Source organism: Cydia splendana, chromosome 16, assembly GCF_910591565.1.
Source record: "Cydia splendana chromosome 16, ilCydSple1.2, whole genome shotgun sequence".
Taxonomy (NCBI): domain Eukaryota; kingdom Metazoa; phylum Arthropoda; class Insecta; order Lepidoptera; family Tortricidae; genus Cydia; species Cydia splendana.
In genome coordinates, this window is record NC_085975.1 from 16,562,373 (window position 1) to 16,575,358 (window position 12,986).

The 12,986-nt window shown below is 38.0% G+C and overlaps 1 non-coding gene across 1 annotated transcript; it reads right to left on the reverse strand.

The window, feature by feature from the left end:
• Positions 1–12,457: 12,457 nt before the first annotated feature.
• On the reverse strand, positions 12,458–12,529 carry Trnaa-ggc (transfer RNA alanine (anticodon GGC)). Its single transcript has one exon. It is a non-coding gene; the product is annotated as a tRNA-Ala (tRNA).
• Between the last annotated feature and the right edge of the window lie 457 nt (positions 12,530–12,986).

The following is a 12,986-nucleotide window of genomic DNA, read 5'->3' on the forward strand; positions in this document are numbered from 1 at the left end:
AAGATATGCCCTTTTGGAATTCAACGCTGTTTTTTTTTCTATAATTACTTACATTTAGTAGTACAATTGTGCAAAGTTTTGTCAAAAAAAACATGTGGTTCAGCTGGAAAAAAATAAAATCCGAAATATTAAAAAAGTATATTTCTCTAAAAGTATTGAACTTTATCATATTATCTTTATTTCATTTTAGTCAACTTAAAAGTAAGTATTTTCTCAGAAAGTATTGAGTCTCTATCTTTATCATTTCTGTAAAAAAACACGTAAGTCAAAATTTCTAAATTTTTTTTTTTTAGTTTCGAAGGCGTGACCACTCTAAATGACATTGCTATAAAAAACTCTATTTAATGGTATGTCAGTCATATTAGTTTCACAGCTAAAATCGAAAAGCAACAGTGTCAAAATTAAAAAAATATGTTGGTTGGATTTTGTTACATTTTGCTCTTAAACCATTCTAACACCGGTAAAGAACTTAATGCATAAATCCTCTTTAAAACAAAATAAAAAACATAAGTATTTTGACAATAAAGCGATTCGATTTTGTTTTTATTGTAATATATGTCATTGTTAGCTCTTGCATTGCACCTTTGAATCTTAAGTAATTAAGTAATAAAAATGCTGTCCAAGAAGTACGCGATTAAAAAACTGTTCTCGAAAAATCCACAATCATTGTACCATATTGCAATGGTGAAAGTTATTGGTCTTATAAGAGAGGCATACGATTTTTTCGAAAATGATTATCCAGTTTTGGATCAAGTAAAGTTATTATAATGTTATTGTAGCGTTTCCGTGTCAGCGTGATTATTTACACTCAGTTTATATTGTTTTAATTTATTTTAGATAGAAAATATGCGGTCCACGTTTTACTGTTTGAAACTTCCTCATACAATCTACGTTGACATGTTCTTCAAAGGACTACCTCGTGAGGCTATATCTCTTAAAGATGAAGGGATGAAATCAACTGGATATTGTGAAGATTGCTGCCGTCACTATTGGTGTCTTGAAAATGATGCCCATGAATGCGACTTACGACGTTTATACTGCCCATTATGTGTGAACGAACTGTTTTGTAGACGTAAGGAAGAGTAACGCATAACTATTCTAAAATATTGTAGCTCTATATCAACCTTAATGAATAATAAACAGTTTTAATATCTATGGAATATCGTTTTAATATGTCGAATACGTATTACCAATGTTTATAATCATAGGTTGCATGTCTTAAGTACTTTTTTAAGTGATAGGCCACTTATGATTAAACCTCTTTACCTAAATATGTGTATGAGTAAATCAGATGTCACATTATGTCATGAATATATAGTAACGTATTTCGTTATTGTGATGATCGCTGATATTTATTAGGTCTAGAGCTGTACATAATTTACTTGTACTTAATTAATGAGGATGAGTATGAGTATGAACTTAATTTTAATGTTAACAAAGACTCCATAGCTCTCCTTAGTCTTACCGTGCTAAAAAAACTCCGAGGCCTGGTCATCAGGCGGCTTAGCACGGTCGCGTTTTTATCCCTTGTCACCATGCCTGTCACGTTCTAACAAGTATGTAAGTGCGAAAGGGACGCGCATAGTGATAGTCGATAAAAATGGAACCGTGCTGAGCCCGCAGAACTACATACAGCTGTAAATTTTCATGACGCTACGATCCTTGGAAGATGGTTAAATTAGTTACCTTAGATTCCATTACATAGTTAGTTACATACAGGTCGAGAGTTCCTATGGCCACCTCCTGTCTCCATCATCAGATCAGTTCGACAGTACCATATTATTGTATTGTCATCAGAACTACATACAGCTGTAAATTTTCATGACGCTACGATCCTTGGAAGATGGTTAAATTAGTTACCTTAGATTCCATTACATAGTTAGTTACATACAGGTCGAGAGTTCCTATGGCCACCTCCTGTCTCCATCATCAGATCAGTTCGACAGTACCATATTATTGTATTGTCATCAGAACTACATACAGCTGCCAATTTTCATGACGCTACGATCCTTGGAAGATGGTTAAATTAGTTACCTTAGATTCCATTAAGTACATAGTTAGTTACATACAGGTCGACCTAATAAAAGCCTGTTAATGAGTTTTAGTTTAGGTGTCCGTATAAATAAATCTAGCGAGTAAACCACAACCACAATACTCTTGCGTACAATAGTCTAATTTACGGTGAACGGGAAAAAAATAGAGCGGTAGGTAGGTAGTTTGAAAAAATGCAGAAAAACGCACAGCTTATCTATGGAATGAGTACCCTTCACACTCTCGCGGACTTAATAATAATTTATTATAAATGTTATGATCTTATAAATTTGGAAAATCAATGAAAATTCATTTATAATTTATGAATATATTTTTTTTTTAAATCATTGAAAAATTATCACCTTACTACCAATCCCAGTTTTGAACTGATAATTGATTAACGAAAATTCCTAGAAACCCTTAGAAAGCAAATCTGGCCTGACCTCCGATTAGGTAGTTACATGTACTAATGTAGGGATCAAATTTTAACGGAAATGGTTTGTAAGCTAAACTATTACAACATATTTTGTGAATTATATACCCTTACGTTATTACCATCTATTGAGTAAATTAGACACTACTTAGTTAGGTCACCTGTGTTAAAGTGACATCTATGTTGGTTATTATTAAACTGAATCTCGCCATCTTGTTTTACATGGATAGTGTAAAGATCACTCACACAAACAAGCGCTTAACTAAAATCTTCGCATTTTTCAAATGGTTTATTAATTAAAAATATTGAATAATTGGTCATTATTTTTAACTTGGCGACGACAGACGATTATGCACTACCTAAACATCAAGGTTGTAAGTGCTGTTAATCTACGTATTCAGAGAAAATTGACCAATAAAATTGTATGAAATTCGCATAAGGAGAACCACCTTAAGGGAATCTAAAAGCAATTTTTTACGCAGCACCTTTACAGGCGGAATAAATTTTTTCAGTATACTTGAGACTCAAATGAGAAAAACGGGATATATATTATGTACCAGAGTCGTTACCTTTTATAGTTTGTCCACAGAAGTGACCTTTTCTAAAATATGTTTTTTACCCATAGATACATCAGAAAGTACCCAACTAAGATAGTAATTAGCAATAGGAACTCGAGATTGTCAAGCAGCCGTCATACGGTCTATTCGTTCTATCAAAGCAACTCGCGCCGCCGCGGCGCCGTAGATTCTAATGCATTATTTGAGGAGATTAGCATGTTTTACTAGGGTAAAAGTGGTATGTAAAGAACCGTTTTTGCTTTATCTTACTATTTCAGGTATTTTGCGTCAGTTTTGTGCCCTTTTTTCGCACACGGTGGCCTCAAACAAGAGCAGTGATAAAAATTCTGTAAAAACTGTCACATTTTTATTTTTTAACAGCTTATTATAATTCCGCGTACTTTATTTTACTCATATTTCATTAAAATAAAATAAGATCTATCAAATGACATCAATTTTACCGAAATCGGTTAATGGGCTGATGAGTCATTACTAAACGAACACTGAAAATAGGGGTCATTTTTGCTCCGAATACGTCGTGTCTAGCGCAGAATCAGCGCCATCTATGTCAGCGGCACGTGCTGTTCCGAGTAATGGTTACTTTCTTCTATATATCTATATCAAAACTATGTTTATAGGTATTATAGTTTCGGAGATATAAGCCGCCGCGCCATAACACTTTTTCGTTACATCGGTTTTTGATCCGGCACCTCTACTACGGGTTTTTAAAGACGTTTACCTACGTTTCACGTCAAAAGTACGGAACCCTCGGTGGGCGAGTCCGACACGTACCTGTCCGGTTTTTTAGATAAACTTTCGGTTGCTATAAAATATGATTTGAAACCTGATTATGCTCGTAGATTTTCTGTGAAATTTTGGGTGATTACTTGCCGTACAAAATTGGTAGCATTTTATGCAATAAACAAATTTAAAATGCCGTGAGCGTGAGTCATACTAACACCAAAGACAATAGAGTGTATAGAGGCAGATTGTTAAAGTAAATTATGTAGCCACTGTAAATTTACTGCTGTCTTTCGACAGAGATTAAAACTGTTAGAACGCCACTTGACTTTGATCCTTATTCTTTCACTGATATGACATGTGTTAATTTGTTAAATATTAATCTTAACGCCATCTACTCGAGACTAGGCCAAAGGTATGGTGCAATCTTTTCGAGCGATGGCGCCATTACCGTCAGCCTACTCTCGAGTAGATGGCGTTAATTTTGATATTAATAAATTAACACATATCAGTGAAAGATTAAGGATCAAAGTCAAATGGCGTTCTAACATTTTTAATTTTCTGTCGAAAGATGGCAGTAAATGTAGGTACTGTAGCTACATAATTTACTTTGACAATCCGCCTCTATACACTCTATTCTCTTTGCTAACACTGAGCCCATAGACCCCTTTATTCTTTTATTTCTTAGACAGTCTTCCTCTCCACCCTGTATAAATCAATGTTCCCAGCCGTAATATAAAAAGAGGAAGATAATCAAAGCGGCCAAAACGTCACACGCACGGACGCAACCCAGTTATTGTATAACTGTATTATATTTCGATCACGAATGTTATAAGTGTTGGACCCACGAAATCTTTAGACAGATAAAAACTGACGGCACAGTATAGTTTTTAATTATTTACTTAAAAAATTAAAATTAAGAATTAAATTTACCTACGAGTCGTTTTGAGACTTCTACGACACCACGGGGACAACGCCGTCCTTGAAACGTCGGAGATAAATTACTTAAAAACGTAATTTTACGCGTTCAAGTCCCGTTTAAGTAAATAATAATGAGTAAAAATCGTAAAAGTTAATATAAGAATATTATATATAAAGTATTTATAGATGTCTATGTTTTTTATAAGACATAAGTAATATTTTTCGTGATTTCGAGGTTGGTCTACTAATTGCCTACACTTTCACCTCGCAAAACGTGGCTTAAGGGTAAAAAAGTTACTGTAATTATTTTGTGTACATTTTTATATTACTACACTGTTCGTTATGTTCTGCAGCCAGCCCCAGTCCACCCTCACGTATACGCCATAAGTAACGGGCCTTATCCAACCATATTTGATACAGAATTATTAACTGCGGCCCGCACTAATCGTCGCCGCCCATACAAGCTAAATTGAATTGAAGTTTATGGTCAAAGCGTCCTTGGTTAGAGTTTAAGACGTCCCATACGTCTTAAACTCTAACCAACCAAACGGTTATGTGATATCGGATATCGAGTAAACTTAATTATCATGTCGGCCTCCTAGCCTAGCCGGTAAGTGAACTAGTGATCCTGCCTACGAAGCAGAATTTGTTCCTTTACCACAAATTTACTTCTTACTTACGGATGTTTTCTATGTACATACCTGAGCCCGCACCATGAGTCACTGAAAGTGTCAAAACTGACATATTCCCTAACGTCTACGTAATTTACTTTCTATACATTTCGCTCACACTAATATGCGAGTACGAGCGAGATGCACAGGAAGTAAGTTACGTTCTTGATAGTGTTTTTATCAGTGCCAAACTGGTGGTAGCCACACTGTATGTACTACGCCATAGATATTGTATTTATATAATTCCGGTTTTGGCCGGTTCGGGTTTGGGTAAATAGACGTCCACGGGGCCGCATCGCACGCTTCGGACGCATCGCATGTAACGGATTTTAGTATTCTTTGTATATAAAGTCACACAACTGCGTCCAATGGTCCATTGCGTGCGATGCGGCCGATGCGTGCGATGCGGCCCTATGGACTTCTACCTGAAAGCTCCGCTGTTGAAGACGTTCATGTGATTGTAATATTATAAAATCGGCTAAGTGCGAGTCAAACTCACGCGCAAAAAAATCACGTTTATTGTATGGGAGCCCCACTTAAATATTTATTATATTCAGTTTCTAATATTTGCTGTTTTAGCGGCAACAAAAATATATCATCTATGAAAATTTCAACTGCCTAGCTATCACGGTTCATGAGATACGCCTAGTGACGGACAGACAGACGGATAGATAGACGGACATATGGACAGACAGACGGACAGCGGAGTCTTAGTGGGTCCCGTTTTTACCCTTTGGGTACGGAACCCTAAAAAAACTATTTACGTCGAATTATCTAGGATCGAGCCACGATTAGGACCTTTTAAACTAACTGTGATGGACTGATTTAAACTTTCACGATTATTAAACATTATCAAACCACCACGAGACCATGGGGACAACGCCGTCCTCGAAACGTCGGAGGTAAATCTTAAAACTTAAATACGCGATTAAGTCCCGTTGTGTAGTTTTTAACTGTGATGGGTCTTAAAACAAAAGACGAATTCTCCATTCATCCAGCGTTCATCAGAAAATCGGAGATACAAAAGATCCCGACGAATTGAGAACCTCTAGCTTTTTGAACTCGTTCGAAAATAGAACTGAAAAGTTGATCAAACTCGACACTTTCGTAAAACTCGGTCGTTTTGTGTGTACAGCCGTTTGCGCCTCACGTATCGTGTTTCGGCCGGGTCGAAACACATTTCCTCTGCGAAATAGGTTCTGAACTGTGCTATGATTTACCTATTTAATTAGGCTCTGGATATTACTGCTCGCCCTTGAGTTGCGAACGTGCTACTTAAGTTCAGTAAAGCCTTTCTCACATGGAACGACCCAGAAATTACTAGTTCTCTGATCTGTTCAAAAGCTTTAGCGCGTCTATTGAAATGTCAGCTCTTGTGGGATACAACTTCCAAACAGTCCGGTCTAGGCAAGGATACAATCGCTATCGCTTCGACAACGAAACGCTTTGTGTCTCTCTATCACTCTTCCATATTAGTGCGACAGTGACAGTTGCGTTTCGATCGCTACGAAGCGTAAGCGATTAGCATGTTGGCTACGCGGCCAGTTTTCGATAAGTTGCGTCATTTTAGACCTCTCATTTATACATCGACCGTTTAACTGAGGTGTTTTTTAAACTCAAAATCTCGAAATTCTGTACCCGTGCTTTTTTAAAATAACTATAGTTATTTTTGTGTCCCTCCGTGTGTAAAAGCCCTTATTATTTAAATTTCAGTAATAAATTTAGTTTATAATTAATTTAGTGTATAATAGTGTCGGTGAGCGTGGTTTTGTGAACGAATAGGAATATTAGAAGCGTTATCTAGTAGTTCAATTTCATAATATAATATACTGATATTTTAACTAACATTGGCAATAATAGTTTTATCGGGTGGAACAGAAAGAGGGACTCTTATGCAAACGTTGAATTGTTTAGGCACTTGGGAATTGTTTAATCGCGTTAATATTTCTAACCGTTTTTGAGATAGTTTGTTAAACATTAGTGCAAAAATCTGTATTTTTAACCCTAGCAAGTAGACTAGCTTTAGCGACGCATGATTTAGTAACAAGATCGGCTACGTCATAGTCTAATAAAACATGGTCTTCCATTCCCAGAGTGACACGGGCCTACGTCACAACAACATGGCCGCTATATATAGCGCTATCGCATATTATCATATAGCGCTGTCGCATGATGACGTAGGCCCGTGTCAGTTAGGTGACCTAGAAAAGACGGGAATGGAGTACCAGGCGGAGTATATTATTATACCATGGGCTACGTCAGCCACTTGCGAGCGCACCAGAGACAGCAACGGAGTTGATAGCAGTCACCGTGGCCGAATCGGCCGTGGAGTTATTACTTTGTAGGGTTGTCACTGAGATAAAAATATTTTATTTTAATGCGTTTGTTTTTTTTTAATCCAGCTTTACGATTATAAGTATAATAACTCGATTGTAGATCAATTGGATAACACTATCTTCTCAGCTCAGTCCCTAGAAATATCCCACGCTGTAAATGTGCGAACGCTAGAAATATATTGTGTGTAGTAATATTTAGTTACAAGCAAACTAATTAAATATTAATTACTGCTATTAACATTATAAATACAAATGTTTGTCTGTCTGTCTGATTTAGAAATTTGGTAAGCATAGACAAGGGCGTAAGCAGTAGGGTAAGAGGGAGGGGGGGATGGGCAAGTTCATATCGTAGAGGCTTATGAGAGGGCTGAGGCCGCAGAAGGGCATACATTGCATGTAAAAATAGAGCTGGGAGGGGAGGGGGCAGAATAATGCCAATGTTACAGATATAACAAACATATAATAAAAAAAAATAGTACAGTCACCTGCGATAATATGTAGAGCTTATTTGTAGAGACATAAAAACATGTCACTTATTTTTGGGGCCATCGAAGAGTAACATATTATTGCAGGTACAAAAGAAACAGAACTATTTATAGCCCCTTGTCCAGTCGTTGGCTATCGCGCTCGGGCGGCGTGAGCGCAGATATGTAGATTAATAGATGTCTCATGTCCAAATATACATTTAAAAGTGAAAAAATTACTGTCTTGGGTGAGACTTGAACTCACGGCCTCTGGATTGATACTCCAGCGCCCTGCCATCTGAGCCACCAAGACCTCATCCATAGCCAGCAAATCTTTCCACCATATTATAGGTCAAGGGGACCGTAGCATCGTTCGCAGACGTTTCTGCTTGTTAAAAATTAAAAATATACAGATTGTGACAAAAAATAGTGGGGATCCATTTAAGGGCATATTCGTTATCGTGTTCTGATTATGAAAAGGTAGAAACAATTTTTTTGACACTAAAATCTTTTGTACTTTGTATAGAGGGTTGGCCAACTGAAACAACCTGAGGCATAGAAGTTTTTTTCTACTTATTCCTAAGACCCCTGTTTGTGTCTGTATGTATTTTAAATTTTATTTACTTAATCTTTATTTCACATTACCTGATAATACAAATGGCGGACCTAATCTCTTAAGGCATTCGCTACCAGTCAGCTAATGGGCTAAACCAGAAAATAATGCTTAACAAATGCCAAAAATACTAGAATTTAGATTCCCTAACTTTGCGATGCCTGACGCGAACGATTTAAGCACACTTTAAAAATATGTATGACCCTCTTGCGTGGTCTACTTCGGCGCGAGTCTTTGGGCACGGATGAGTGGCGCGAATATAGTCGGACAGCTCTATCGTTAAGTTCTTCCCGCGCGGGAGGTAATTTCCTGTGCGAGCCAGTGTACGGTCCATTTAAAGGGGTCTGTTACACCGATATGTCTGTGTATTTTTATACATGTTTTTATTTCACTTGCAATGTTTGTATTTATGTATCAGTATGTTCAGGTTAAATCTTTCAATCATAATTAGACCCACTTCCCATTATTGAATTGCACTGAATCTTCACATACTTACGTATTACGTCAGTTATATGACAATACAATATTATGGTACCACATACCTCCCATACAAATTCATGTAGTACTATAATACTACATATATATTCCACATTCTACTCGTATTCTAAACTTTTATATTGGTACTTATTAGTGATGTACCGACTATTGATTTGGCCGACTAGCCGACTAGCCGACTAATCGGCGCTAGGATGGCCGATTAGTCGGCCGACTAGTCGGCTAGTCGGCCGGATCATTAGTTTTGTCTAAGTTCGGTTCAGATGCACTTAAAAAACAACCGTTCTACCCCTTTCGTCGCGCTATTCGTCATATTATGATAATTATAAATAGTAATGCTGAAAAATAAAATCAATAAATAAATCCTAAGACTATTTTCATACGACGACCGGACTATCGGACAAGAAAGCGACCAAGCGGTCAATAATTCAAACAAAAGTTTTCGTAAGCACCCTAAATATGAATTTGGGTAAAATAAGTGAAAATCTAATGGTAAATTTTTGCTGTTTATTTTTTTTGCCCCGTTTTTCTGTAACTTTTAAAGTGCCGACTAATCGGCCATTTTTGCCGACTAGTCGCCGACTAATCGCCGACTACAAATGAGGCCGGATAGTCGGCTTTCCCGACTAGTCGGCGACTAGTCGGTACATCCCTAGTACTTATAGTAACTAAAGGCCACTTGCAACCGCTTAACCCCGGGTTAATGGGATGGTGCAAGTTTGAACCCGCGACTTTCGGGTTCAAACCCCGGCTCGTACCAATGAGTTTTTTGATATCATTTGATATTTACCATTCGCTTTTCCGTGAACATTGTGAGGAAACCGGACTAATCCCGATAAGACCTAGTTTCCCCTCTGGGTTGGAATGTCAGATAGCAGTCGCTTTCGTAAAACTAGTGTCTACGCCAATTCTTAGGATTAGTTGTCAAGCGGACCCCAGGCCCTTAAGAGCCGTGGTAAAAATGCCGGGATAGCGCGAGGAAGAATAGGTTAGGTATCGGTGTGAGAGGCACCTTTACACCCTAAAGCCCCAGGGATACCTAAGCTGTTACTCCATCCAGCCTCTCGCTAAAGGCACTATCAATTTTAAATTTACCACCAGCATTTTCCGTAACGTCAATCGTTATAAAAATATTGTTTTACGGATAATGTTTACTTACACAACTATTTTACAAGCTTTTATTTAGTTTCACCTGACCGTTGTGTCTGTAATCAAATCTTGCAAGTTAAATTTGATCCACTTCCCGGTTTCCGATTGAGCTGAAATTTTGCATATATACGTAAGTCGGGTGACAATGCAATATTATGGTGTCATCGAGCTGATCTGATGATGGAGACCGGAGGTGGCCATAGGAACTATGTGATAAAACAACGAAACCTAATTGTGTTGGGGTTGATGTTTGGGGTTTTTAGAATTGTTTCGATGAGTATTAGTTGCCTGTGGGAAGAAAAGTACAGTCAGCGATAAAAGCTTGTACCAAAAATGAAATTTTTGCCAAAAACTTATTAATCTTCGAGCAACAACGGGAAGGGAGACGGCATTCGTACTATCTCCCCTCTGCCGAAGCCAGGCGTGGCTCACTCCGCGATTTCGTCGCTTTGCAACAGGTAGTTACAAGTACATCCGTTCCACACCAATTTTGGTGGCTAGCCATAAGCCGCGCGTGGCGCTGTCGCCACCTAGCCATATCTGTCCTGATCGTAACAGACGCGTTTTGTTAGATAGTGAGTCTTTTGTACCTAGTACTATTATTTATTCTGTGCTGAAGCATAGGTACAGCTGTACCTATCGCGATGCGTGTTGTCTGTGACTCGTCCCTACACGAAAAGAGATCGAGGTATGCGACGTGTGTCATTTTCTATATATTTGTGTCGTCATTACAGATTAGATTTTGTATGTAGGTAGTGAGTGAGAAACGCTACTGCGTGCACGCTCCCCCCCCCCCCCCCCACAAAAAATGGCAGAACGATTTGTACGATAACACACGACGATAATAATATTAATAATTCAGTGGACATCTAAGACACCCGGCCCGATTCGAACTTTAAGATACGTCAAATATTGCGGCTAGATACTATATGGATTAGTTAATTATGTCGGTGTCAAAAATGATGTTTTTTTCGTGTCAAATGCTATAACACCAAAATATCTTTTAAATTGGTAGTTTTGTTGGGCGTGGCTCACTCCGCGATTTCGTCGCATCGCTAGGAAGTATGTGCGACCCACACCAATTATGGTGTCTAGCAGTAGTAGTTGCCGCGCACCGCTACGGAGCGGACCTGCTCGCGCTTGCGCCACCTTGCGGTCATATCTGTCGTAATAGACGCGTTTTGTTAGGGCTCATTTAGACGACGCGAGAACTCGCATGCGAGTTTTATTACAAAAAGTCGGTTGAATTTGACGTAACCAACAGTCCGCAATGTAACTAAAATCGCATGCGAGTTCTCGCGCCGTCTAAATCAGCATTAGAGAGTGAACCTTCTGTACCTACTATTATTTATTACCTACGTGTTTCTGTAGCAAAATACTACATTTAATACACTCAGCAGTGGTAAGACAGCTTTGGTGAACATAAAGAACAATATTAAGGTTTGTGTGTGTCAGATTAAAATAAATTTACGATTAAAACACTTGAAGCACACTCGTAATCCTGAATTTACACACACAAGTGTGCCTGGAACCACAACTCAAAGAGCTCTCCAAAAGAACCATAATAATTGCGACTGTGGTCTCACCCTTAAATAATTCTGACATAGGGTTGACACCTTAACTCTTAACATAATTATATTGCCAAAGATTCACTGCATTCAACTTTGAACCTTAAATTTTGCCAATACAGTAGAATTTTCTTTGATGTTGCATTGGCGGTTGTAATGGTTTGCTTCGGGTCGAAATGTAATTTGTGCTTTAAATAAGGCTTTAAAAGCATTAATTAAACATAAGATAGTAGGGGCTCAGATAATTTCGGCTTGATATTTAGGGATAAAAGATTTAGGGGGTCGCCGTTTAAGCCAGGTGAATTTATACTTCATATTTGTAGGCGTTAGAGAACTAACAGCATGATCATAAATGTAATGACACATGAATTTAAGAGTCATCTGTACCCATGAAAAAAGCCGCTCCCATACAAAACGACACCTATAAATTATAAATACAGATGTCAATCACAATGAAAAAATCAACGATGATCAACTCTGGCCAACGTGGGACTCGAACCCACATCCCTGGATTGCCGGTCCAATGCGTTACCAGTTCCGCCAGCTGACCATCCTTCAATCAACGCGAATTTAGTCATTGCAACTGTGACAACGTCACTAGCGACATCTGCATTCTAATACGCATGTTGTAACTAACTTCATCTCTACATACATAGTTGAGCTAGCCTATACCACCCAAACATTTTTTTATAAAATCACGATCAAAGCTAAAAGAGTAGGTTCTATGTAATATAGATCTTATGCAATGGAGGATTCAGAAAATACACACACGCCAATCACAGGCCTCGACGCAATAGAATTAGTTTTCTCGTTTAAAGAGGGTACTTAAAGGCCGTGCCACACGATGTAGCTCGAGGCTGGAATAAAGACGCAATAATATTTACTGGCTTATACCCTGTATCTTTAGGTATTTAAATAAAAGTAAATAAAATCTACTTACCCTCAAATGGCTTCTTAAGCCAGTTGAGGGTAGATGAAAACATTACATGATCAAATTATGTAGGTTA